Below are 26,344 nucleotides of genomic sequence, written 5' to 3'. Positions count from 1 at the left end.
TGTGTGGGGTGATGAAGTCAGTGAAGTCTTCACTGAATTGTGCACGGGGTCCCGGTGGTCTGTAGAGGAGTGTGCCTCTGAGTGTGGTCTTGGGGTCGGTGTGGATCCGGAAGTGAAGGTGTTCGGCACTAGCGAGGTTGTCGTCAGAGCTGGTTGAGATGCGGATGGAGTTCTTATGGACGATGGCGATGCCTCCTCCTGTTTGAATGGTGCGGTCCTTACGGATGATCTTGTAGCCGTCCGGGATGGCTATGGTGATGTCTGGGGCTGAAGAGGCATTCATCCAGGTTTCTGTTAGGAAGGCGACGTCCGGAGAAATGGTGTCTAGTAAATTCCATAGATCAATGGCGTGTCTGTGGACCGAACGGGTGTTGAGCAGGATGCATTTAAGGTGGTTGGTGTCAGATCTCTGTTTGGTGTTAGTGGATGAGGAGTTGGTCTTGGTGCCGTCATACTTGCAGGAGTTGCATGTGAAGGGTCCATGGGTGTGTCCAGGAGCGGCTTGGGCGCAGTTGGGGAGTCGGCCGGGGTTTAGTGCTAGGAGGGTGGAGGCGTTGTATGTAATGCGGGGGGGAGGGTGGTGCGGGGACCAGGGGGTCTGGCGCTGGGCGCGGGCCAGGCGCGGACGGGCGTAGACGGGCTTACCTTTGGCGCACCTTCGGCGCGGCCGTAGCGCGTGGACGCTGCGCGTTGGTACATCTGTTTGAAATGGAGAGAGGAGGGGGGCGGAGCATGGGAGGGTCAGCTGGGAGGCGGGATCTAGGAGCAGGGAGGGTCTGGGACGGGCCAAGGGGTCACAACAAAATGGCTACAAGGTAAACAAGTGCTCCGACAACGAGAGCTCAATCTATGAGGAAGCGCTATGGGGCAGATATATTAACACGGCTGCACTTGTAGAGTGCTGCTTAAATAACTATCACAAAGCGCTACACACCTCGAGGTGCACCACAATGAAAGCGCTAGCGAAAGTAAGAGCGAGGCAAGTAGCGTTATAAAGCGCTGCTCTGGTAGCTATCAATTAACTATAGCAGTTGCCTAGACCTACAAACAGGACACGAGCGCTGCACAAAATGCCTTTCAAAATCAAATGCTGTGCTACAGAAAGCGCACAGGTCACGAGCGCTTCCCAGAAATAATTTCTAAATTGAATCAGTGGCACTAATAAGCACACCGTTCTCGAACGCTTAACAGATTGTTTTTAGAGAGTAACAGTAGATCATACAATACCACCAGGAGGGGGAGGAGAAGGGAGCGACCGCTTCTGCGTGGAGCAGGACGGACACAGCTCTCCACGAGGGCAAGCGTAGGCTCAACCTCTGTGGGTGGGAGGGTCAGCTGGGAGGCGGGATCTAGGTGCAGGGAGGGTCTGGGACGGGCCAAGGGGTCACAACAAAATGGCTACAAGGTAAACAAGTGCTCCGACAACGAGAGCTCAATCTATGAGGAAGCGCTATGGGGCAGATATATTAACACGGCTGCACTTGTAGAGTGCTGCTTAAATAACTATCACAAAGCGCTACACACCTCGAGGTGCACCACAATGAAAGCGCTAGCGAAAGTAAGAGCGAGGCAAGCTCACGCCACGATATTTCCAATCAATATGAGGGTGCGCGTGAGAGCGAAGCTCTTTAGTAGTCAGGGAGGGGTGGGAGACTAGACCGTCACCCTAACAAGATGGCCGCTCGTCGTGGAACGACCAGGAAGTGCCAGCGCTATTCCTCCCTCCACAACAAACAGCAATGATAGCTGCGGTGGACCGGGGAGTCAGCGCACCAAATAGTAAAGTGCAAACAGTTTTAAAATTACACGTTTTTAAAATGCCAGGTTAAAAAAAAAACTTTCAGTGATGCAGTAACACACAACACGCTCACGCCACGATATTTCCAATCAATATCGTGGTCTTTTAAGGACATGTACACCTTAGCTCGAGTTCATGCTGACTCCTGTTTGACCTGAGTGAACTGACCCTGTTGCCTGAAGCTGACCTTGTTAAACCAGTTCCTGCCCTTTAAGGATCAGAGCACAAGACATCATAAAGTTTTACTGCACACAAACATGCCTTATCCTACTTCTATCTGTTTCTGTTCCTTCTTTTATGGTCTATTATTATTATTATTATTATTATTATTAAATGAAATTTGTAGAGCGCGCTGACACCATGGGTTTCCTGGCGCTATAGAACAGAGGTGAGACGCAGGCTGGAAGTTACAGGATTTAGCAGGGTGGGGGGAAGAGGAAGATTTTGAGCTGCTTCCTGAAATGAAGGAGGGAGCTGCTGGATTTAATAATCAGGGGAAGAGGATTCCAAAACTTCGGGGCCAAGAGGGCAAACCTTCGCCCAAGGAATTTATTGGTTCTGGTTTTGGGCACAACAAGCATGTGAAGATGGGCAGAGCGTAAATTGCGATTTGGGCGGTAAGGATGGATGAGTGAGGTTAGGAAGGCGGGGCTGGTGCCGTGAAGAGTTTTGAACGTCAGGCAGCCCAGCTTGAAGGCCACTCTTTGCTCTATTGGCAGCCAGTGCAGTTTGTGCAGCAAGGGTTTGGCCGATTACCATTTGGGGGATTTGTAAATGAGGCGGGCTGCTTGGTTCTGGACTACCTGTAGGCGGTAGAGAAGTGATTTGGGAAGTCCGTGATAGAGGGAGTTGGAAAAGTCCAAGCGGGAGAGCACAAGGGAGATGATTACTTGGATCAAAGCAGCTGGGGGAGTAAGTGGCTGACTTTGCGAATCTTACGGAGTTAAAAAGAGCAGGATGATATCACGGAGCTGACCTGAGATCGGAGAGAGAGTTCGGCGTCGATGGTCACACCGAGGCTCTTTACAGAATTCGCGGGGGTCGGTGGAGCGCCCAGTTCAGTGGGCCAGAACTGGGTCCCCCAGAAAGTGGGGCTGGAGCCCGGAAGAAGGAGCTCGGTTTTCCCAGGGTTCAGTTTCAATTGGTTGGAGTTCATCCACTCCTGGATGTGGAGCATGACGGAATGGAAATTGGCTACCGCGTTCTGGGAGTTGAGTGGAAAGATGATCTGCAGATCGTCAGCATAGTTATATACTGTGATGTCCCAGTTTCGGAGTGAGTGGAGTAGGGGCCGGAGGTAGAGGTTGAACAATAAAGGTGACAGGGAGGAGCCCTGGTGAACTCTGCATGTCGTGGAGGTTTTGGGCGCTGTGTAGGGGCCTAGACGGACGGCTTGTGTTCTACCAGACAAGAAAGACTGTATCCAGCTGAGGGCATGGCCCTGGATACCAGCCTGCTCGACACGGTGAAGCAGGATCTTGTGGTCAACCGTGTCGAACGCGGCCGATAAATCCAGGAGTACGAGGGCCTGAGGGGTCCCTGCGTCGGCGTTCCTCCTCAGTGTGTCAAGGACAGCCAGGATGACAGCCTCAGTTGAAAAGGTAGGCCTAAGGCCCGCCTGATTAGGCTCCAGGTAGCATGAGGTCTCGATGAAGTTGGAGAGGCATCGAGTAGCATGCGCCTCGATTAATTTGGAGAAGTAGGGCAGAAGCGATATAGGGCGGTAGTTGGACAGTTCTGCTGGGTCCGCGCCAGGTTTCTTCAGTAGCGGGACTAGGATGGCCTCTTTGAAAGTGCAGGGGACAGTGCTTGTGCTGAGCGAGCCGTTCAGCAGAGGTAAGATGCATTCAGGTAAAGAGTGACAGACGCTCCGTAGGATCGAGGGAGGACAACCATCATTCGGGGAGTCCGATTTTATCCGGGACGCGAGCTGGGCCAAGGAGGCAGGGTTGAGGGGAGGGAAATCGGTAAAGACAGATGAGTTGTTGAGGAGAGTATCGGGAGTGGGAGTCTGGGAAGAGGTGGGGATCGAGGCCTTGATCTTATTAATTTTCTCAACAAAAAAGAGATTGAGAGCGTCACAAGTTCCTTGGGTTGGGGTTTGACTTGGGAGAGTTCTGTCATCGGAGGTAAGTTCGTTCATGATTCTGAACACTTCTTTAGATTTGTTGTCCGAAGATGAGATTCGGTTAGAGAAGTGAGCTGATTTAGCTGAGGAGATTGCGATTTTGTAGTCTCTACGGGCTAAGGTGTATTGCAATCTATCTGATTCGGAGTAGTTACGTCTTGTGATGTATTCCTATAGGTTCTGAATCGATCCCCCTATTCCTGACCCTATTCTGGTTAGCAAACTAACAAGTTAACTAAGTAATCAGCCCATGAGGCAGAAAATCCCCATGATGCAGATACCGTTATCTGACGCAGTCACACTACGGCACAGGAACGTGTTATCTGATTAGGTCATAACGCTTGCGATCTAATTAGACAAGCGATATTCCTCCAGCCCCTGATAAGGCATACGGAGTTCTCATAACAAATCAAACCTATGACAACCTGGGCAAAACCCTGCGGCCATTGTTTTGATTTCACCGAGAACTTCAGTAAAAGAATGTGCTAACGAGCAAGTCGTATGACATTCTTATTGACGTATCTATGTCCATCCTTACGTCAATCTCGGCACCTTAAAGGTATAAATATTACCGATCTTGCCCTATGCAAACACACGCGTGGTGACGAGACGGAGCAGCCATACTTGCCGAAGCCAAGAGCAGAGCAGACCCCGCTGGCAGCAGCCCCGCCTTCCTGACGCGCTGAGAGATGCGCTGACTTCTCCTGCCGAGAATTCCAGACCCGGCGTTTCTGGGTAGCCCTCGCAGGCAGCCTGGAATATCGAGACCAGAGAGAGAGATACCATTCCTCATTCATCCTAACTTCCAGGTACAGAACTGAATAACCCCTCACAGAGAATTCTTTAGTTATTCACTTGGCAAAAACAAACTTAACTTAAACTGTAACTTTCTATTCCCGCCCACGTATTAGACTTAGGTCAGGTACACGGGGTAGGCGTATCTAGAAACACCAGTTGAGTACGTTTAGTCAAATGTATATGTGTATGTAATATATTTTATTCATTTTAAAACATCTTATGGCTTAGAAACCATATCAATGTTTTTACAGTATTATTTTATACTTCTGCTTCTAATGTATGCACTTTACTTAACTATAAGTATTGCAATAATATCGATCCATTTCTCTTGTACGAGAAAAGAGACTGATCAATAAATAACACCTTTTTATTGAACACGCCCGTCTCCTCCTTTTCTCTACAATCTGATGAGACTAAGAATGCACGTACTGACTGAGTAAAATAAATTGCCTTTTGTTCACACGACTCTCGAGATATACTCTTGATTAGGGGAGAGCAAAGTTGTCATGTTCTATGGTTGTCAGAAACTAAATCCCTTCTTGTCTAATCAGGGAAGTTAAGTCCTCCTTGAACATTCGAGAAAGTTTCTAGTGAACTCTGAGCTAAGCTGGCAAACCCAAAACTTTAAGTCTAGTATCGACAGTAGTAGACCTAGTTAACGTCTGGTCTAGGCCTTTACTGCTGTAGGTATTATTCCAATGCGCAGAGCCTATTGGGATGATAGGAACTACAATACATGGCGCCCAACGCGTTTGGAAAGGGCGATAAAACTAACGTAAGACATTTAGAGTAACTCAGTCGTGCTTTCTCACTCAGACCCCTTTTCCCACAATACTCCAAAGACGTCTGGAGTGGGTGAAAGGTTATATCCGCCAGACCTCGCAGGAGGGAACTCCTATGTATGGTTCTTGGTATAGTCAACGTTGAAGGATAAACAGTTCCAAAATATTGTGCATCTAATCTAATCTTTGTTTCCACAAGAAACCTGATCTGCAAACAAACAAAATAACCTTTTGGACAGTAAAATGTCAGACAATGAGGATGAAAGAGAGGCAGTTAGATTAGCAACTGAACTCGCAGCAGCTGATGCTACCATGCAAGCAGCAGACGAGGATATAATACTCATCCCGGTCATCAAAAGGAGATCTATAACTCTAAAACTTATAGAAAATGGACTGACACCTAGAGGTGGCACAGTCATATTCGTAATTGAGGCACACGAATATCGGCAGACAGAGGTATACTATTCATGGATACATTTTCCAGCATTAAATGCTGTAACAAAGTACTTCCACTATTACAAAATAGAGGAACCTCCTGAAATGTACACTCCTTTCGAGGAAGTGGAAGTACCACTTAAAAATCAAGAGCATTTGCTCTTATTTAATGGCGCCCTAAAACATAATAATCACATCACCAGGCTCGGTCCTTTAGGTAGACCAGGAGCAACGTGGCCGGTCCTAGCCGGATACACACCACATCCAGACATCGAAGGGATGTCTGCAGCAGAGCTGTTAACACAGCTAAAACAATTAATAAAAATACATAGACAATTAGTCCAATATGTGATGCGGACTTCAACAATTCAGCCAGCGATTAAACTTCCACAGCTGACCCCTCACCAGGGGAACACAAATAAAATTACACCACAGAACATCCAGTCCTGCCTAGGTAAAGTACCGGCTAAACGGGAACAAATACCATTCTGGTTGGCACAGAAAATCACCCAAATAGAGGCGGTGTTTCCAGACACCACCCCGTTAGAAAAACACAGGATTCTGACTATCTGTCTCCCAATGGGAATCGCACCACACATAGAGGACTGTGACACTTGGGGTACAGTCTTTGCTTCCATCTACACAAAAACGCACGGTGTTCCATCCATTTCGGTAATACCAGATGTGCTAAAACAAATTCAAGATGAATATGGTCCTGAACCCGCTTTAACTCTTGGTATGAAATTACTGAAAGACTTCAAGCAGGTCTCGGCTATACTGTTAGCCAACATAAAAGGAGAAGCAGCAAATGTGGCGATCCGCCAGAGGTTAAAAGAGACAGATATAGCAGACCAACCAGCTGAAATTGCCAGAATCATAGAAAAATCCTATGAGGAACTAGGTAGAGATAGTTTAGGTGGAATACCAGTAAAACCGCAACTGATTGAAAGTCCTGAAAAAATATTTTTTAATAATAATTCTACATCACCAAAAAAGAACTGGGATGGAAACAAACAATCCAATCCTAAAGAAAAGAAATTCCAGTCCCGAGGAAGGTCTCCTAGGCGAAGAGAAAAATCTCCGAACCAGAGACACAGGTCACCTCAGAGTGACCCCTCTGGGAAAAGATATAACCTTAGAAATAGGGATAATATTAAAAAGCCTGATAGATATCAAGACATTGATACACGTCCCTCTCAATCTTTTCAGACTTCCTCGCAGAAATCGGAAAGAAGAGGATGATCAGAACAAAGAGAAGAGCACGCCAAGTCCAAAGACAAGGAACCTGCTCAACTAAAAAAGAAATTACAATTTCCAAAAAAGAAGGTAGCCAGTATCAAGGTAGTTAACAATGCAGAGAATACTGAGGACACAACTGAAAAACGGAGAGTGGGCTCAGACAATGCTAGACAGTGCAGCAGAAGTGAGCATAGCTCGCAAAGTCCTTATGAATCATCTGGAGACAGTGGACACGAATGAATATCTTCAAGTGGAAACTGCGGACACCAGAGTTAGCAAACCTCACAAAATATACGAAATAACATTGCGTATAGAGGGGGATAAGACTAGGAAAATAAGGGGACTATTTTGGGATAATCTCTCCAAGGGCTATGACATCCTTCTAGCTGAAAAAGACTGGCCACCAGAGTTTGTCAGGGAGTGCCCTCATGGCGAAGAAATAATTATGCCTGCCTTCTCAAATCAAATTCCAATTCATAAAAAATACACACTTGCTAGAAAGTGGGCAGTGGCTCTAGCTCCTGCTTTATATAAAAATCACGTGGGATGGGATGAGGATTCTCCTCCTCACAAAATCCAGTTAAAATCACAACCTACTGCACAAAGGCAGTACCCAATTAAGCAAGAAGCTAAAAAACAGGTAAATGAAATACTAGATCAGCTAGAATACCAGGGGGTGATTGAAACTTGCACCTCACAAATGAACAACCCTTTGTTTCCGGTCTCCAAACCAGACAATTCATATCGTCTAGTTTTGGATTACCGACACCTTAACACATGTTGCAAAACTTTTGCAGTGCAAAACTCACACAGTTGCTGCACTAATGAATAACATAGTGCGCAAAAAATACAAAACAACCTTAGACATCTCTAATGGATTCTTTTGTCAAAACATTATTATTATTTTTTTTTGTAGAGCGCATAGTCACCATAAGGTATCCCAGCGCTAGGCACCCTATCTCTTTGGTTTGGGCTGGTTCAGGACGGTTAAAGAAGGAACGGGGGGGGCAGGGGATAACTGTTTAGAGTAGGCGTGAGTCATTGGGGAAAAAGATGAGTTTTGAGCAGCTTTCTGAAGTGAAGGTACCGTGTTTCAAGTCTCAGGTCGCGGGGGAGCGAGTTCCAAAGGTGTGCAGTTTGGACTGAGAAGCGTCTTCCGCCTGAGCGGCTTTTCTTAAATCTGGGAGTGGTGATGAGGTTTTCTGTGTCCGACCGAAGGGATCTCGTGGGTCTGTAGGGTGTAATCAGTTTACTGAGAGCGGGGGGGCCTTGCTTTTGAAGTAGTTTGTGAGCTAGACACAGGGCCTTAAATTTGACCCGCTCCCTTATGGGAAGCCAGTGGAGGAGTTTGAGGGCAGGTTTGGCGGAGGTTCTAGCAGGGGTGTTTGTGATAATCCGGGCCGCAGTATTCTGGATTCTTTGAAGCTTGGTGAGGGTCGCCTCCGGGGCACCTAGATAAATCACATTACTATAGTCAAGCCTTGAGATTATCAAGCCTTGAATAAGCAATTTTTGGGAGTTGAAGGGCAAGAGGGGCAGGACTTTCCTCAGTGATTTCAGGAGCCCGAAGCAGGTCCCGGCTACTTTGTTTGCCTGCGCAGTGAATGAGAGGTCCGAGTCGAGCCATACCCCTAGGCTTTTTACCTCTACTTTTGGGTCAGGGGGGGGGGCCCATACAGGCTGGCCAGATGTTCGGGGAGAGTGAGAGCCCTTTTGGACCGAGGAGCAGAACTTCGGTTTTTGTCCCATTTAATTTTAGGGCTGAGTTGTTCATCCAGAGGTGGACCTGTGAAAGGCAGTTAAATAGATCTGCTGATTGTTGTCTGGGGTGGGATAGAGACACCACTAGTTGTGTGTCGTCGGCGTAGCTGACGACGCTCACTCCGAAAGGGGTGATAACCTCCTCCAATGTGGACATGTAGATATTGAATAGAGTAGGGCTCAGAGAGGAGCCCTGGGGCACGCCACATTGGAGGGGAATTTCGGAGGAGCGGGCGTTTTTTTCCCAGATCTGATAGGTCCGTTGATCTAAGAAGGATGAGATCCAGGAAAGGGCGGAGCCTTCCACACCTACTCTCTTGAGTCTTTTAATGAGAAGTTGGTGGTTGACGGTGTCGAATGCCGCGCTGAGGTCGAGGAGGATCACTGCCACTGATCCTCCGTCGTCAAGCAGTGTTCTGGCTTCCTCAACCGCGGCCAGGAGGGCGATGTCAGTGCCCTGTCCTGGACGAAAGCCCGTCTGTGAGCTCTTTAATTTGTTGTTGCTCTCCAAAAACTGGGAGAGCTTCCTGTTGACCAACTTTTCGGCGATCTTGCTTACTCCAGGGAGTAGGGAAATAGGCCTGTAATTGGCCAAATTTCCGGGGTCGAGGGAGGGTTTCTTGAGTAAGGCTTTTACGACGGCCTTCTTCCAGCTCGGGGGTACAACTCCCTGTTGGAGTGAGGCATTGATCAGATGTGTCAGGGGAGAAGTGATCGTGGGAGCTACTTCCTTGAGAAACCGGAAAGGTGCGGGGTCCCTAGGAGATCCACTCTTTATGGAATTCAACGTATATCCTACCTCCTCCGTTGTGACTTGCCCCCAAGAGGAGAGACAAGTAGGTGTTGAGGGGTATGGGGGATCGTTTTCATCACACGAATTCGTAAGGGGGATTGAGTCAAGGATTGTTTGGATTTTGTCGTGGAAGAAGTTAGCCAATTGTTGGCATTTTTCCTGATCGACTTTGGGATCTGTGGGTTGTCTTAGTCTCTGTTCTGGGGTTTTCAAAAGCTCTTTAAGGATGTCATAAGACTCCTTACTAGAGCATCCCGCTTTCTCTATTCTTTCTTTAAAAAACTCGCTTTTGGTTTTCCGTATAGCGGTTTTGTAGGTTAGAAGGGAGGTCGAGTAGCTATCTTTGTCGCTCTTCGATTTATTTCTCCTCCAAGAGCGTTCTGTTCTCTTGCACTCTTGGCGCAGAGCTTTAAGTTCTGGGGTGTACCATGGAGCCGCTGGTATTCGTTTGGGATGTTTATAGGTCACTGTTTTAGGAAGAAGTGTGTCTAGGGAGCCGGTAATCCACTCCTCCAGCTGCCCATCAGCTGTAATAGGGTCGGTAGAGAGCTTGGGGGTGGATTCTGCAAGGACGGCGGCCCATTCCCCCGGTGTGAGTTTATGCCACCGTCTATCGGTAACCTGGATTTTAGTGGTTGGGAGGTTCATGGTGGGAATTTCCCAGGCAATAGGGACCAGAAAATGGTCCGTCCATGGAAGGGGCATGGGTGGTTTAGTGGTGATAGTCGCTACGTTTGTAAAGAGGGTATCCAGTAGGTGTCCCTTCTCATGGGTGGGCTCGTTGTTAACCAATCGGATGTCGAGTGACATCAGGTCTAGCCGAAGGTCGGAGGCTGTCCGGTCCGAGGGGTCCGTGAAGTGGAGGTTTAGGTCACCTAACATGAGAAAGTTGGAGGTTGCAGATGCTAGTTGTGACACTGATTCAACGACGGCGTTGGTGAAATTGCCGGGGGGACCTGGGGGGCGGTAGATTAAGAGCCCTGACATAGAATGAGCTGGGGAGGTTTGGAGGGAGAACTGACAACTCTCGCAGTCCTCAATGTAGGCATTAGACGTTCTGCAGGTATATTTGTCCCTGAAGATTATGGCTACCCCCCCTCCCCTCCCTTTTGGTCTATGTAAGGCTTGGCAGAGGTACCCAGTGGGGAGGGCCGATACGATGTCTGAATCGGAGCTATCTGATAGCCATGTCTCAGTTAAAAAAAGTAGATCAAGATCCAGATCTTGTATTAGCAGGTTGGTTTCAAGGGCATGTTTGGGAAGGGAGCGGCAATTAAGGAGTCCAAGTTTTATTTCGGATTTAGTTGAGCTCCGGGGGGTCGGATTACAGTGCGCACAGTTAGAGAAGGGTATGCCCTCAGTGTGCGTGTGGTAGCATGCCAGGTCTTTCTGAGGTTGGAGTGCGCGGAGCGCCTCTCCAGAGTACACCACCCGGTCATGAGTGCATTTTGGCAGAGTCCCTAGGCCTAGGTCCGTCAGGGCCCGGACGGGCCCAGACGGGCTTGCCTTTGGCGCCCGTCCGCTGCGCTCCCTGAACTGACACATTATTTATGCGCACTCAAGGTGGGGTGGTTGAGGTGGGCGTGGCCACCCGGAGGGGGCGTGTCCTGGTCTCCTCGTGGCCGGCGATGGCGGCGAGCGAGTGGGTCCTGTGCCAGACAGCGTTCAGATCCGCTGTTTCCAGTGACACAGGTAAGTGCAGGGGGAGGGGGGCAGAGTGCGTTAAAAAACACAAATACACACAATTTTAAGATCAAAAAGCAAATTTTAGAAGCAAGCGTCGCTCCCGGCTTTCCGCCTCAGGAGATTAGGGCAAAGTGCAGCTCTAGTGATCAGAGCGCGCTTTTAAAGGTTTTTTTTTTTTAGGTCGGAGTGGGCGTGGCCACCCGGAGGGGGCGTGTCCTGGTCTCCTCGTGGCCGGCGATGGCGGCGAGCGAGTGGGTCCTGTGCCAGACAGCGTTCAGATCCGCTGTTTCCAGTGACACAGGTAAGTGCAGGGGGAGGGGGGCAGAGTGCGTTAAAAAACACAAATACACACAATTTTAAGATCAAAAAGCAAATTTTAGAAGCAAGCGTCGCTCCCGGCTTTCCGCCTCAGGAGATTAGGGCAAAGTGCAGCTCTAGTGATCAGAGCGCGCTTTTAAAGGTTTTTTTTTTTAGGTCGGAGTGGGCGTGGCCACCCGGAGGGGGCGTGTCCTGGTCTCCTCGTGGCCGGCGATGGCGGCGAGCGAGTGGGTCCTGTGCCAGACAGCGTTCAGATCCGCTGTTTCCAGTGACACAGGTAAGTGCAGGGGGAGGGGGGCAGAGTGCGTTAAAAAACACAAATACACACAATTTTAAGATCAAAAAGCAAATTTTAGAAGCAAGCGTCGCTCCCGGCTTTCCGCCTCAGGAGATTAGGGCAAAGTGCAGCTCTAGTGATCAGAGCGCGCTTTTAAAGGTTTTTTTTTTTTTTTTTTAAAACATAGCACCAGAGAGCAGATATTTAACTGCGTTCTCAATAAATGGCACTCAAAAACAATTCTGTCGGCTAGCCCAGGGGTACAAGAACAGCCCGGGAGTATTCTCAGCGAGAGTAACAGAATTACTACAAATATATGATGATGAAGCATTATCTTATGTCGATGACATTTACTTAACAGATGATGACTTGGAGACTCACTTGAAGAGAGTGAACACCATAATACTTGGGTTCGCAGCAGAGGGTTACAAATTCAACTTTAAAAAATCCAGAATTGCCCATCTGACAGTCCTATTCTTAGGATATGAATTATCAAGTGAAGGCAAAAGCCTGGCTGACAATTTTCTAGAAAAATGTGCCGTACTCCAAGCACCTAGAACACTAAAAAACCTACAGTCAATTCTAGGCTTCCTAAATTTCGGAAGAACATACATTGCAAATTACGCAGAAAGGGTCAAACCCCTTTATGATCTAATAAAACCAGATTTTAAAAGATCCAATTGGACTCAAATACACACAGAAATTTTGAGATCCCTACAAACAGACATGCTAATTAAAACAAAATTAGAAACACGTGATAACACACGCAATCTTGTGATTCGAGTCATCCCAGGGAGATGCGGATTCACATACCTGACCTCTAATGAGGGAGAAAAGGTACCAATTGCATTCAAATCACACTTGTACACTAAGGCTGAAATGAAATTTAGCCCAACGGAAAAAATTCTTACGGCAACTCAGACAGCTATAGCAAAAGAACGAGCCCTGGCACAAGGTAAACGAATAATAATCGTGACACCAATACCAGCCCTAGAGGCGGTAACAAAGGCAAGCATTCCAAATGCTAAAGCACTCCATCCGAGATGGATACAATGGGCTAATTCTCTTGCTGCAACAGACGTGGCGTACGAATTTGATCCTTAAAAACACAAGAATTTCTCCAATATGAATTTGAATGTCCTCCGCCGACCGATATTCTGCCTCTAGACCACTACGGCTGTATAATATATACAGACGGATCAGCACAACCCGCAGTGGGGGGTAAGCAAGCTTACAGTGCTGCGTGCGCGATCGTTAAAGGTCGCTGGCACGAAGGAAAATTTAAACCAACAATCACTAAAACACAATCTTTAGGAGATTGTACAGCTCAGCGAGCTGAACTACTGGCATTCAAGATGGCGCTTGAAAATACCGATCGAGAATTCCCCACACTCATAGTGTGCGATTCGTATTATTGCGTTCAGTCTTACAATGAATACTTGCAGGTCTGGCTTCAGAATGGTTTCAAGGATGCGAAAGGTGGCACAATCAAGCATAAAATGCTCTGGGAACAAGTAGTTCTTTTACAAAAAGAACTACCAAAGACTCACGTGATACATACACTGAGTCATCAACGTGATGGCGTTCACGTTGCAGGGAATTCATTGGCTGATGAGGCCGCGAAGGCAGCTGTGCAAACGGCTTCCGTAGCTGCCATCACCCGGTCAAAAACAAAAATAGACAGCAAAATATTACAAGCTGTCAGCGCTTCAGAAAAGGATTCGATAGACACACTCCCGAAAGGCTTTCCAGTAAAAATACTCATACATAACTGATGCAAACAATGTTCCTTTTGCTCGAATCCCTGGAGTGGGGGATAGGGCAATTCCAAACATGGAACATAGGTTAGGACTAATAATAGCGGCACACGAAGGGCTTGCTTCTATCCATGCTGGCGTCTCAGCCACAGTATCATTATTAAAACAGAGATACTGGTGGCCACAAATGAGAAGACAAACAAGGAACTATGTTCTAGAATGTGAGGTATGTCAAAAAATGAAAGTATCAACGGTGAGACGTCCAGCGCAGACGCCCCTTCTAATCTCGGATAAACCATTAGCCTGTGTTTATCTAGACCACTGTGGTCCCTTACAAAGGGATGGTAACTATAAATATATCTTGGTCGCAGTGGATTCATGCACGAGATTCATATGGATGTGGCCCCAGCGAACGGCTGACGCCAGAACTGTTATAAAAGATTTGCGAGTCTTTATCGGCACATACGCAATTGGCATGCTGCATTCGGACCACGGTCCTGCTTTTAGCTCTAGAGCTTATAAGGAGGCCATGGTCAGCATGGGCGTGGCATTGCGGTACTCTTGTCCATTTCACCCTGAGGGGAACGGAATTGTTGAAAGAAAAAACCGTGACATAAAGCAATCTATAACGGCGAAGGTATTAGGTTCGGGAGCTGGGTGGGTCAAACATCTAATAAGTGTCCAACGTAGTCTCAATAACTTGCCAAGAAATTCTCTGAAGGGATTCAGTGCGTACGAATTATTATTTGGAACTAGGATGATGATCTCTGACATTGATAGTCAGACTTCAGTGGTGAAAGAAAAAAGCTTTGATATCAAAGACCGTTTGGCTATTTTGCAGGACTTAAACAAAACAAGAAAAGACCTGAGCAACATAAAGTTGAAACAAAAGCCAACAACCACTGAAGAACCACCACCTGTCCCAGCAAGACCTGTCTGGATTCCAAAAGTCGGGGATCTAGTCAGGGAGAAGATCGCGGTAAAGAAGGAATTTGGGCCTTCTTACAGAAAAGCAGTTCCTGTCTTGTCTGTCAACGGGACAAGATCAGTTGTACTACCGCCACTTGCTTGTAAAAAGGAGAACCGAGTTGTATCCATCGACCTGGTAAAACCACAATCATGTGGCCGATAACAAACAGTAGGCCAAGTGGACTCCCAATAAGTAGCAGAACACCAAGGTTTGCTACCAGTACAGAGGTCCTAACAAAAAGGCTCATCACATTCGAAACGCCTACAGAAGAACAACATGGACTATGCAACAATGCAATAGAACTAAGACCTCTGAAATCCCAAATAAAAACATTTAGTAGAGACACACCAATCTATACTGAAGTACCAAACGAAACTGCAAGAAACAGAAATCCTGAACCAATTGGAACAATTGACAGAACTGCATCCGGCTACTTCATAAACTTCGATGATTCCTCTGAAGGCTTCAGTGAATCAAAGACACAGCCATCATCAAAAAACTTTAAAGATAAAGCTAAAGAACTTTTGAAACAACTGAAAGAAACATATCTGATTTCTCCATGGATTGAATTTTGGGTGGGTTTTGGTGCATTTATCCTCATACTATGGCTCATCATGATACTAACTTTGGGACGCTTCATTGAGGGAAAATATGCTAAAATGGACACAGCAAGTCAGAAAATCAACTTGATCCTCAAACCACACACATCTTCACACGTCGAGAAAAGAGAACTTTCTTCAGCCAACTTCACAGCCAATCCGATACCTGGTGGGGTAGCTTGGGACAACACTGACTATGAAATTTATGGTCCGGTCGAGATCCTGAAATATCCACACCAAATTAAGATCTCCTTGAGTGACTTTGTAAAACCAAACTCATTTGCTGATGATTGGGACTTCGAAAGCATTAATAATATGATGTCTGACTTAGTAATGTCTGCTAAATTTACCAAACATGATTATTTGCAGGGTTCTACAAATTATGATAGTATGTACTGTTATAACCACTATGGTAACCATTTTTTACATAGATCTGCACAACCTAGAAATGTTTTAAATTATAATCAATGGGAACATTGTGCAACACCTCCAAAAGGGAGCTCAAGAACCGTTTACGACAAATACTCATATTTTTCAGGTTTTAACACAAGTAATGCTGAAACATTTTATTTTAAATTGTCAAACAAAACAGGGACCAAGACCATGATAACCAACACAAAATTGTTATATTCAGACTCATTCTTTGAAAAAATGAATACTTTTGGTTTTGATTATTGGGACAAAAATGTTGAATTGAAAAGTGTTTGGGGTACCAAAGATTGGCAAGTACAGGGTATAGAAGCTTTGTTTAGAGCCTGCATGATCCCAGAACAAATGATATTTTTAAATGACACTGTTCAACAAACCACCTGTCTTAGCCTAGCCAAAATCAAAGATTTAATTAAACCGTCTATTCCAAAGCCAACAATGTTTAGCAACACTTCTACAGATGAAGAGATAGACGTAAACCATATATTAAACCAAAACAGAACACATCCTGATTGGAAACAGTGGTTGATCTGGCCCACAGATACTAATAACTGTCAAGACAGATTCCTGAACAAAACACAGGGGTTCAAAATGACCAGGCCAGACCCTAGATATCCTCAAAGACATCACCCAGGGATAATAACCACCTACAGTGTGGGCAAATTATGCCTTCAATGGCTACAAACTTCCACACTGGCAGAAATTAAGCAACACCTAACTTTACTTACTGATGGTGCTGACTTGCGTGATTTCACTTTGGGACCACGCAAACAGCGTCAAAAGCGTTTCATAGCAGCCTCTGTATATGCAGCATACAATGAGGCCTGGAAGGTTACTCAAATTGAGACAGCAGAGAGAATACGGGAAATTGACCGTATTAATTGGGAAAAATCACTTTCTGTAGTGGACAATGGGTTAATGACTCTGTCCTCCAGAATTTTTTCTTTGGACAGCATTGTGTCTTCAGCAATCGACATATTATCGCAAGACTTACTGTTATTACAACACGGTCAGTCTCAATTGCGTTCTATTGTACAGCTTGGCTGGACGTTACAAAATCTGCGTTCAGGCTATGTGCCTTGGCGTTTAATCAACACAACGTCACTATTCTATATCTTTAACCTTACTGATAGACAAATCAGTATGGCCCAGAAGGGTGCTGATTATACAATCCTGAGCATTGAGAAACTTGAGAGATTACCAATGACAATGTCAGAACGACCTGTCAGTGAATGGATAATACATGGGATAATAAATATTCCAATCTCAACCTTCAGGTTTCAATACTGCCAAAAATATATACAGGCTGGCATTTACGAGAAATTGGGAAAAGGATACCTTAAAACAACATGGAACCTGCCCTATTCACATGCATGTGTCAGTAATAAAGGACAGAAAGTGTTTCTTAGTGGCAATAATTGTGCGATGTCACTAAGCGGCACGTTTCTGTGTAACGGAATTAGTTTGCATGGAGCCTGTGAAGGGAATTCATACAACCTTTCATGTCACCAGCAAGGCGCACCTGCAACAGAAATAGAACCATTCTTTCAAAGACTCTATAATGGGAGTTACATTCTTATTGTAGACCGCAAATGTTGTAGTCTTATGCCCGGGACTCCTTATCTAGTAACTACGACTGAGAAGGTCAAGTGCTGTGGACGCTCATTGTTCCCCAGCTCCTTCCCAGACAGGGAGGCAAGGGCATGGCCCGATTTGAAAATTACTTCTATTCGAATAGATACTTTAAGCAGAATGAAAACAGTGCTTCTTCAGACGCCTACCAGGCTCTCGTCATCAAAAGAAACGTATGATCTACAAGTCGCAAGGACGACTGCAGAGATACATACATTATTATCAACTAATTCCCCCGTACATTTCGCGGAAATCCTGAATGAAATCTTAAATATTTCTGATACCAATGGGGTCTCAAAGGTATTTAAGACAGTATTTTCGATGGCATTAACACCATTCAAAGCCATACTGGGTATTTTTCCAGATTTCGTCCATTCGATTTTTGGCGGACTTCCCCTGATCCTGGGACTAATTGCAGGAATCCTATTCTTAGTCCTTATTTTTCGTTATGGCAAACCATGTCACAGACAAAACTCTTGCGACAAGGGAAGAAACAATCCTAGCCATTGGATACCGGGACCGGATATCAAAAATCCTGGGACTCTCCCGGCTTAGAGACCTGAACATGACTTGGTTTCTATCATTTCGACCAATGTGGCAAAGATGTGTTTTACCTGTATTGAGGTGTCTGCTATGCGGAGAAGAATGCGTGTTAGACACCTGTCTGACGCTACAATCGGATGCGCCAATGGATGCAGAAACATTGTTGAGCCCGATCAAGGTTCATGCTTTGTGCTGCCCTCAAAGGCTACCAATCCTGATGACGGCATTCGTGGAAGCTTCACCACTACGATTGATGGGTAGTGAAGTTCAAGATGAAAGCAGCATCGAACAGGTACGACCTTCTGTCAGTAATGCAAATCAGAATGTCAATGGAGACAATCATGCGCAAGAATGCATGATTACACCTTTTTCCGAGTTAGTGGAACTTTCCCAGGAAGCTGTTGACAGTTTTTTCGAAAGCCTAAATGATATGATGTTCTCACCAGAGCAGAAATAGAGACTTTTGAACAAGCTCGCACACGGCGTTCCCTGAATTCGGCCTTCAACTTTAAAAATAAAGTCACATGAACAGATTTTCCCTCCAGTTCACGGACAGCAATTTTTCAGCAGCCCCAAATATTTTTGCTAATTTTCGAGACACTATCTTCTGCTTAAAGTAAGAACTATTCTTAAAGAACTAAAATTTCTATATTTTAGATAGCTTATAGACATTAGCTGCCCGCTGGTATGTTCACAAATTTTTTATTATGTGATGGAATGGTCTCGAACTTTTTTTCTGTATTAAGAGCCATTTCATGTGTACTTTCTCATATACCAAATAAGCAATAATGTATACAAATGCGATTACTTTGGCATTATTCTGCAGCTTGAGTGCATACAATACATATGTCTGCAATTTTTCCGTATATTTGAAAAATTTCAAAATGCATTTATGTATTTTGGGGTGGTAAGGTATACACTATACTCTATAGTATGTTGTACTATGTTATACTATGCATAGATTAGTAAATATGTACATAGTTAGCGTGGAGTGGGTGTGATGTATTCCTATAGGTTCTGAATCGATCCCCCTATTCCTGACCCTATTCTGGTTAGCAAACTAACAAGTTAACTAAGTAATCAGCCCATGAGGCAGAAAATCCCCATGATGCAGATACCGTTATCTGACGCAGTCACACTACGGCACAGGAACGTGTTATCTGATTAGGTCATAACGCTTGCGATCTAATTAGACAAGCGATATTCCTCCAGCCCCTGATAAGGCATACGGAGTTCTCATAACCAATCAAACCTATGACAACCTGGGCAAAACCCTGCGGCCATTGTTTTGATTTCACCGAGAACTTCAGTAAAAGAATGTGCTAACGAGCAAGTCGTATGACATCCTTATTGACGTATCTATGTCCATCCTTACGTCAATCTCGGCACCTTAAAGGTATAAATATTACCGATCTTGCCCTATGCAAACACACGCGTGGTGACGAGACGGAGCAGCCATACTTGCCGAAGCCAAGAGCAGAGCAGACCCCGCTGGCAGCAGCCCCGCCTTCCTGACGCGCTGAGAGACGCGCTGACTTCTCCTGCCGAGAATTCCAGCCCCGGCATTTCTGGGTAGCCCTCGCAGGCAGCCTGGAATATCGAGACCAGAGAGAGAGATACCATTCCTCATTCATCCTAACTTCCAGGTACAGAACTGAATAACCCCTCACAGAGAATTCTTTAGTTATTCACTTGGCAAAAACAAACTTAACTTAAACTGTAACTTTCTATTCCCGCCCACGTATTAGACTTAGGTCAGGTACACGGGGTAGGCGTATCTAGAAACACCAGTTGAGTACGTTTAGTCAAATGTATATGTGTATGTAATATATTTTATTCATTTTAAAACATCTTATGGCTTAGAAACCATATCAATGTTTTTACAGTATTATTTTATACTTCTGCTTCTAATGTATGCACTTTACTTAACTATAAGTATTGCAATAATATCGATCCATTTCTCTTGTACGAGAAAAGAGACTGATCAATAAATAACACCTTTTTATTGAACACGCCCGTCTCCTCCTTTTCTCTACAATCTGATGAGACTAAGAATGCACGTACTGACTGAGTAAAATAAATTGCCTTTTGTTCACACGACTCTCGAGATATACTCTTGATTAGGGGAGAGCAAAGTTGTCATGTTCTATGGTTGTCAGAAACTAAATCCCTTCTTGTCTAATCAGGGAAGTTAAGTCCTCCTTGAACATTCGAGAAAGTTTCTAGTGAACTCTGAGCTAAGCTGGCAAACCCAAAACTTTAAGTCTAGTATCGACAGTAGTAGACCTAGTTAACGTCTGGTCTAGGCCTTTACTGCTGTAGGTATTATTCCAATGCGCAGAGCCTATTGGGATGATAGGAACTACACTACAGTCTCCATGTCCTTTCCAACTGGCGTACTTTCAGTTTGAGTTTTTTTAGGTCATCCGTGAACCATCTGTGGGAGTTGTGGTGTCTGGTCGGGGGGAATTTGATTAGGGGGGCAAATTGGTCACTGGCTGACTTCAGCCAGGTGCCGATGTCACTGTCCAGCTTGTTGATGTTGGTAAGCGGATTGAGGGCAGGCCGGGTGTCGGAAAGGGTCGCAAGAAAGCCTTGGGAGTCGTAGGAACTCCATTTGCGAGAGAGGCCGCCGGCCATCAGTGGGGTGGAAATTCTACCGCTGACAGTGAGGATGGTATCGATTAAGTGGTGGTCTGACCAGGTGCAGGGGGAGACGGATGGAGGAGAGAGAGTAAGATTTTGAGTCCATATCTGGTCCAAGATGTGGCCCTTAATGTGAGAAGGCGAGGTGATTTGTTGAATCAGGTTGAGGCTGGTGAGGGCCTCAAAGACCTCGGGGGCATGGGGCCCGGCGTTGGCGTCGTTGAACCAGTAGTTGAGGTCGCCTAAGAGGGCGAATCTGGGGTTAGAGGTAAGTAGGTTGATCAACTGGTCGGTCAAGGTGGCCGTGAAGGAGGGCATAGGTTGGGGGGGTCGGTAAAGGAGAAGGAGTGTTAAGGCTCCTAAATCCGTTTTTAGACTGAAGATAAGGTTATCTACTCCCGGGAGGGAGAGGGAGGAAGTGGAGATGAAATTGAGGTGTTTAGATATTATGGAGGCTACCCTGCCCCCAGAGCAGTTACCTGGCCGGTCGGCACGGAGGATGTAGTAGTGTGGAGGAAGGGCCGCCAGAATGTCAGGGAGAGAATCCGCAGTCAACCAGGTTTCGGTGAGCAGGAGTACGTCCGGTTTCTCGATGGATAGAAGGATAAAAATGTCGGCGTGGTGTTTTACCAGGGAACGGGTGTTCAAATATAACACCCGGATGGTAGTATCGCTCTCAGCCGGTTTGGCGGGGGGCGTGCTCCGACTGGTGGGGCGCCGATCGGATGGAATGATGCCGGTAGTGGTGATGCGTCTGATGGTGGAAGGAGAGAGTGTAAGGTTGGGGAGTTGTAGGTCCCTGAGGGAGTCAGCCGAATATGAGATGGAGTGGCTGGCATGGCTGGCCCCTGGGCCCGGCCTGGCGCGGACGGGCACAGACGGGCTTGCCTTTGGCGTGCCTTCGGCGCGCAGACGGCGCGCCCGTTGCGCGCGTCCGCTGCGCGTCCGGGGAAGGCACATAATTATTATAAGAGGGGAGGGGGCGTGGCCTCCGGGCCATGGGCGTGGCCTTGGGCTGATGGAGGAGAATGGCGGCGGAAATCTTAGTGCCGTGGCAGCATTTAGATCGGCTGCGCGGCGAATATAGAAGTGAATTAGGGCGGGGGTGTGCCCTGAAGGGAGTGAAGAGCAGGTAAAAATAGTTTTTTTATATCAACAACAATGTTAAAATACGAGCGTGCTCCCGGCTTCCGCCTCAGGAGTGTAAAACCTCTTACTGCGAGCAAATGCGATAGCACGCCTTATGTAGCAGGTATCGGCAGGGGGCGTGGCCTCAGGGCCGTGGGTGTGGCCTTGGGCTCATGGAGGAGAATGGAGGCGGAAATCTTAGTGCCGTGGCAGCGTTTAGATCGGCTGCGCGGCGAATATAGAAGTGAATCAGGAAAGGGGTTGAGGTACTGGGTTTTTCAAAACTGGTACTGAACCGGTAACCCAGCGGTGTCAGGGAACACACCCAAATACCTCGAGTCCTTTCCTGATTTAGACCACAGAAACTCAGAGTCTTCTAGGTGAAGTCAAGGATCGAATTTATTGGCTGCAACCAAGTAACAGGTCCTAGAAGTACAACACACGGGAAGTATATTCTCAGGAGACTGCTCAAATTCACAAAGTCAGGCTTCTCTTTTTATACGAAATATTGTGCTTTAGGCAAACATTCTTCGACTTTACAGTATACCATTGACATATTTTCAATACAAAGGAAAAGCTGAGTCATGATGACAGCCCACATTTCTGTTTGTCCAGCCCATAACAAATTACCCAGCAAGGCCAAACATTTCCATCAGATACCGGTGGACCACCAATAAAACGGGGCACCTCCCATTCATAAAGCAAGTGAGAGAAGAAAGAGCAGGGACAGGTGTGAGCAAGATTCGGCAGGGTGTGTGCGTGATGAAAAGGGGGTTTATGGCCTGTGAGCCTTGATGCTATCTCATTCGGCCACTGGGAGAGGAACTGACCAAACAGGTTCGGCCTGGGGCAATGGTTTTAGCTTGCCCAGCTTGCCCAGGTCAGAGAAAAGTCAATTAAGGTGTACGTGTCCTTTAGAATCGAATTTAGCTGTATTATAAGCCTATGTAAAGGGCAACTCACAAAATGGCTGCCATACAGATAATGGAAGCCAAGGGTTCAGAACGAAAATGACGATTTCGAGGTGAAATCGTCACTCGAATATGACGAAAATGCTTGTACATAGTGTACTAGCCATTCTCGGTCTTTTGATATAAAAATCGTCATTCTACGGCGAAGTTTAATTCTCGAGTCCAAAATTATTTCATGAGTCCAGAATTTTCAGAACTACAAACCCTCCTTTTGCCCTTACATAGGCAATTTAACCTAATCTCATGCTAATCTGAGTCCAGGTCTATATTCCTAAAGTCATTGAGATGTTGCTGTAACATCATTCTAGTACTTAGTTCGTCTCTTGATACAGGCTTCCTTACACATGATGTAACACAGAGGCCACATATTGCAGGAGCACACTGCACGCACAGACAGAACAGGAAAAGAATGGCTAAGACCATCCCAATGACCATCAGAATTTTCCATCCCCAGCCGGATATCAGTTCCCAGAACCACCCCATTAATGACCAATCTCCTTTATCTACATGAATAGATTCGGAAATCTTATGCAGTTTAGAGATGGCCTGGTACACTGTTGGAGCGTTATCTGGAATGAAAACACAGCAACTCGATTGGATCAATCTGCATACCACACCTCGGTCTGCAAGTATGACATCTAAAGCGACCCTGTTCTGAAGGGTCATAAAACGATCCGACTGGAGCTCAGCAGTCAAGTTACTAAGGGCACCAGCAGTTTCAATTACGGTGGATTCAACTACCCTTGTCAATTGCCTTATATTCCTGCTGTTAGCCATGGGTCCCCAGAACGGCAGAAAACCCTTTGTGAAGTCCCCAAATTCTTGTCCTGCAGTGTCTTCTTTCTCAAGACACCTCTAACTAGCCTTGTCTTGTGGTAATCTGCCGCTGCTGTGTAGGTGGGAGGCAACAGGAACGAAACAAAACATGAGCCCGAAAAGTCAGGGGGCAACCATGTATAGGCACTATCATGGCAGATGAAATAGGTACCCTTAGCTGCTAAAAACGCTGGGGAAGTCTGAGACCCAAAAACATATGTTTCAGTACAGACACTCTTCCCTAACTGAGCTCTGGGATTCTTGCCAGTACCTTGCAGACACAGGTGACCCTGATGGGGTACAATCCAAATCGGGGAAGATCTCTTAGCTTGCTGTTTCTCACTCAGAGTAGCTCCATATCTGGTCACGTTCCATCCTATATAGGCAAGTGTCTCATCTTCGGGGGTAGTTTCATAAGAAATATCATCCTTAATCATGTCAACTATACCCTTAACTAGAGCACTATTCTTAGGGTTGTCTTTTACAGAACGTAGGGGGTGGACTTCACGTGCATATATGAAAATTGTTCTGTATGCCCACACAGAACCATTGTGGCTAAATGGCAGGACCAGATAAGGGATACCTTTATCCGTTGTGTGAGGCATAAGACTGCACACCCAACAGTTAGTCGTGTTCATTACAAGTTGGTGTTGGTGCCAGAGCTGAACAAAGGAGTTATTGATAAACTCTAATCTCCTAGCTGATTCGTGTTCAGGAAGGGGTTGAAAAGAATGGGAGGAAACAGTAGAAGGGGGAGGTATGGGCGATGTAGTGGGTGCAAATGTTACTCGAAAAGAGAACAAAACATAACTTATTAAAAATATCATCACACTGAATAACATAAGAATGCACAATATCAAAAAACTTCCTTGTCATTATTTTACAGATCCTGGTTTTAAAATTCACTCTTTTGGCAGGTCTCTCCATCTCGGAAAACTACATCCTCTCTAAAGTGCTGCCCGCGATGGGAGGTTGATTCTGCTAAGGAATGCTTCTGTCAGTCCAGGGCAACTCCCTTAGACCAACCAGAACTGCCGACCTAACGTCGTCAGCTGCACCCCAAAGACTTTGGGCAATCGCGGCCCTAGCAGCGGAACCCGGATGGCGGTTCGAAAAACAAAAATAAGCAAGTTTCTCAGATGGGAGAGCTGCACTTTCAAAAATAGCAGGATAAAAAAAATGTATTTGTCCATAGGTCTCGGTCTCAAATTGTAGCGCTTTTTCCCAGGTATTGTTTGGTCTTTGAAAAGGAGTTCAGGTTCTGTAGTGTCCAATGGAATTGACGGTGATACAACTGGTTGCAAAATGTTATCGCTCTCTTGTTCAGTGAGTGTTCCTTTTACTCGTGCATCACTGAAAGGCAGAAAGCGTGGTACAGTTTCAGTTTCTGAGTCGGCGACACCCTTCTGGACCCACTGGTCATACGGCAGAGGCAGAGGGATCCGTTTGCAATGGATCCCGTGGATCCAGTTTGCCTTCCCCTCCACTCGAACAGCTGATCTTCTGGAGAGAAGGACGAGGTGCGGTCCGGTCCACCTGGGCTGGTCGTTCTTGGTTCGCTGGAAGTTCTTGACCAGCACCCAGGATCCAGGGTCGATCTGATGTCCTGGAGCTTCAGAGACCGGAGGCAGGGTGTTGTGAACCTGTTGATGCAAAACACGCAATTTAGCCGTCAATTCGTACAGATAATCAAGCAAAACAGGGTGTTCGAGTTCACTGAACTTAGTGGGCCTTGGCACTCCCCATATGTTGGCCGGGCGGCCGAAAACAATCTCATAGGGGCTAAGTTTCACTCGTGAATGCACAGTCATTCTGGTTGATAGGAGTGCTAAGGGTAGAGCATCAGGCCATTTAAGACCTGTGCTCGCTTGAATTTTGGCCAGTTTTAACTTAAGCGTGCCATTGTAACATTCTACTAATCCAGCTGATTGGGGGTGATTTGCAGCGTGGAACTTTTGCTGAATGCCTAGCCCTTCACATACTCTCTTCATCACTCGACCCACAAATTCACTCCCATTATCACTCCAGACCATTCTAGGCATTCCGAACCTGGGGAAGAACTCTTTCACAAGGGTTTTAGCTGTGGATAAGGCAGTATTGTCTTTCAGGGGGTATGCTTCTACCCATCTTGAGAAGGCACAAACAACAACGAGTACGTATTTTAGGTTATTTCACCTTTCCATGTGGATGAAATCTAGCTTCAAAACCTCGAACGGATACGTAGGAGGTGCAAAATGACCAGCTGGAGTTGGGGTTCCCCTACCAGGATTGTGTTTCAGACACACCATGCAATTCTTGACAACATTCTCTGCACACTTGGGAATTCCTGAATTTCGCCATACTGGAGCCAACAACTTACAAATCCCTTTCACACTGATGTGAGCCATTCCATGAGCCATTGTAACCACTGCAAGCACATATGCATCGGGTAACAACCATCTCTGATGCTCTGACAATTCAATCCAGCAACCATTTGCATCCATTCTACCCGTACTTTCTCTCCACACACTCAACTCTTTCTCTGTAGCCTCAGCTTGAATAGACTTCACACTCTCTATCGTGTCTTCACACATTCCAACATCACCAACCCATCTCGCAGGGCCTGCAACATACATTCGGCTCATCACATTCCTTGCAGTTTCTTTCGCGATTTCGTCAGCAAATGCATTTCCACGACCAACATCATCAGTCACCTTCTTGTGAGCACTACATTTCACAATCGCCACTTGCAGAGGCAAGGTCAGTGACTCGAGAAGCTCATTCACCAACTGACCATGCTGAATCTTAGCCCCATGTGAAGTCAGGAATCCACGTTCTTTCCACAGTCGTCCAAAACTA

The sequence above is a fragment of the Lissotriton helveticus genome, chromosome 12 (assembly GCF_964261635.1).
Source record: "Lissotriton helveticus chromosome 12, aLisHel1.1, whole genome shotgun sequence".
Taxonomy (NCBI): domain Eukaryota; kingdom Metazoa; phylum Chordata; class Amphibia; order Caudata; family Salamandridae; genus Lissotriton; species Lissotriton helveticus.
This window is presented reverse-complemented; position numbering follows the sequence as displayed.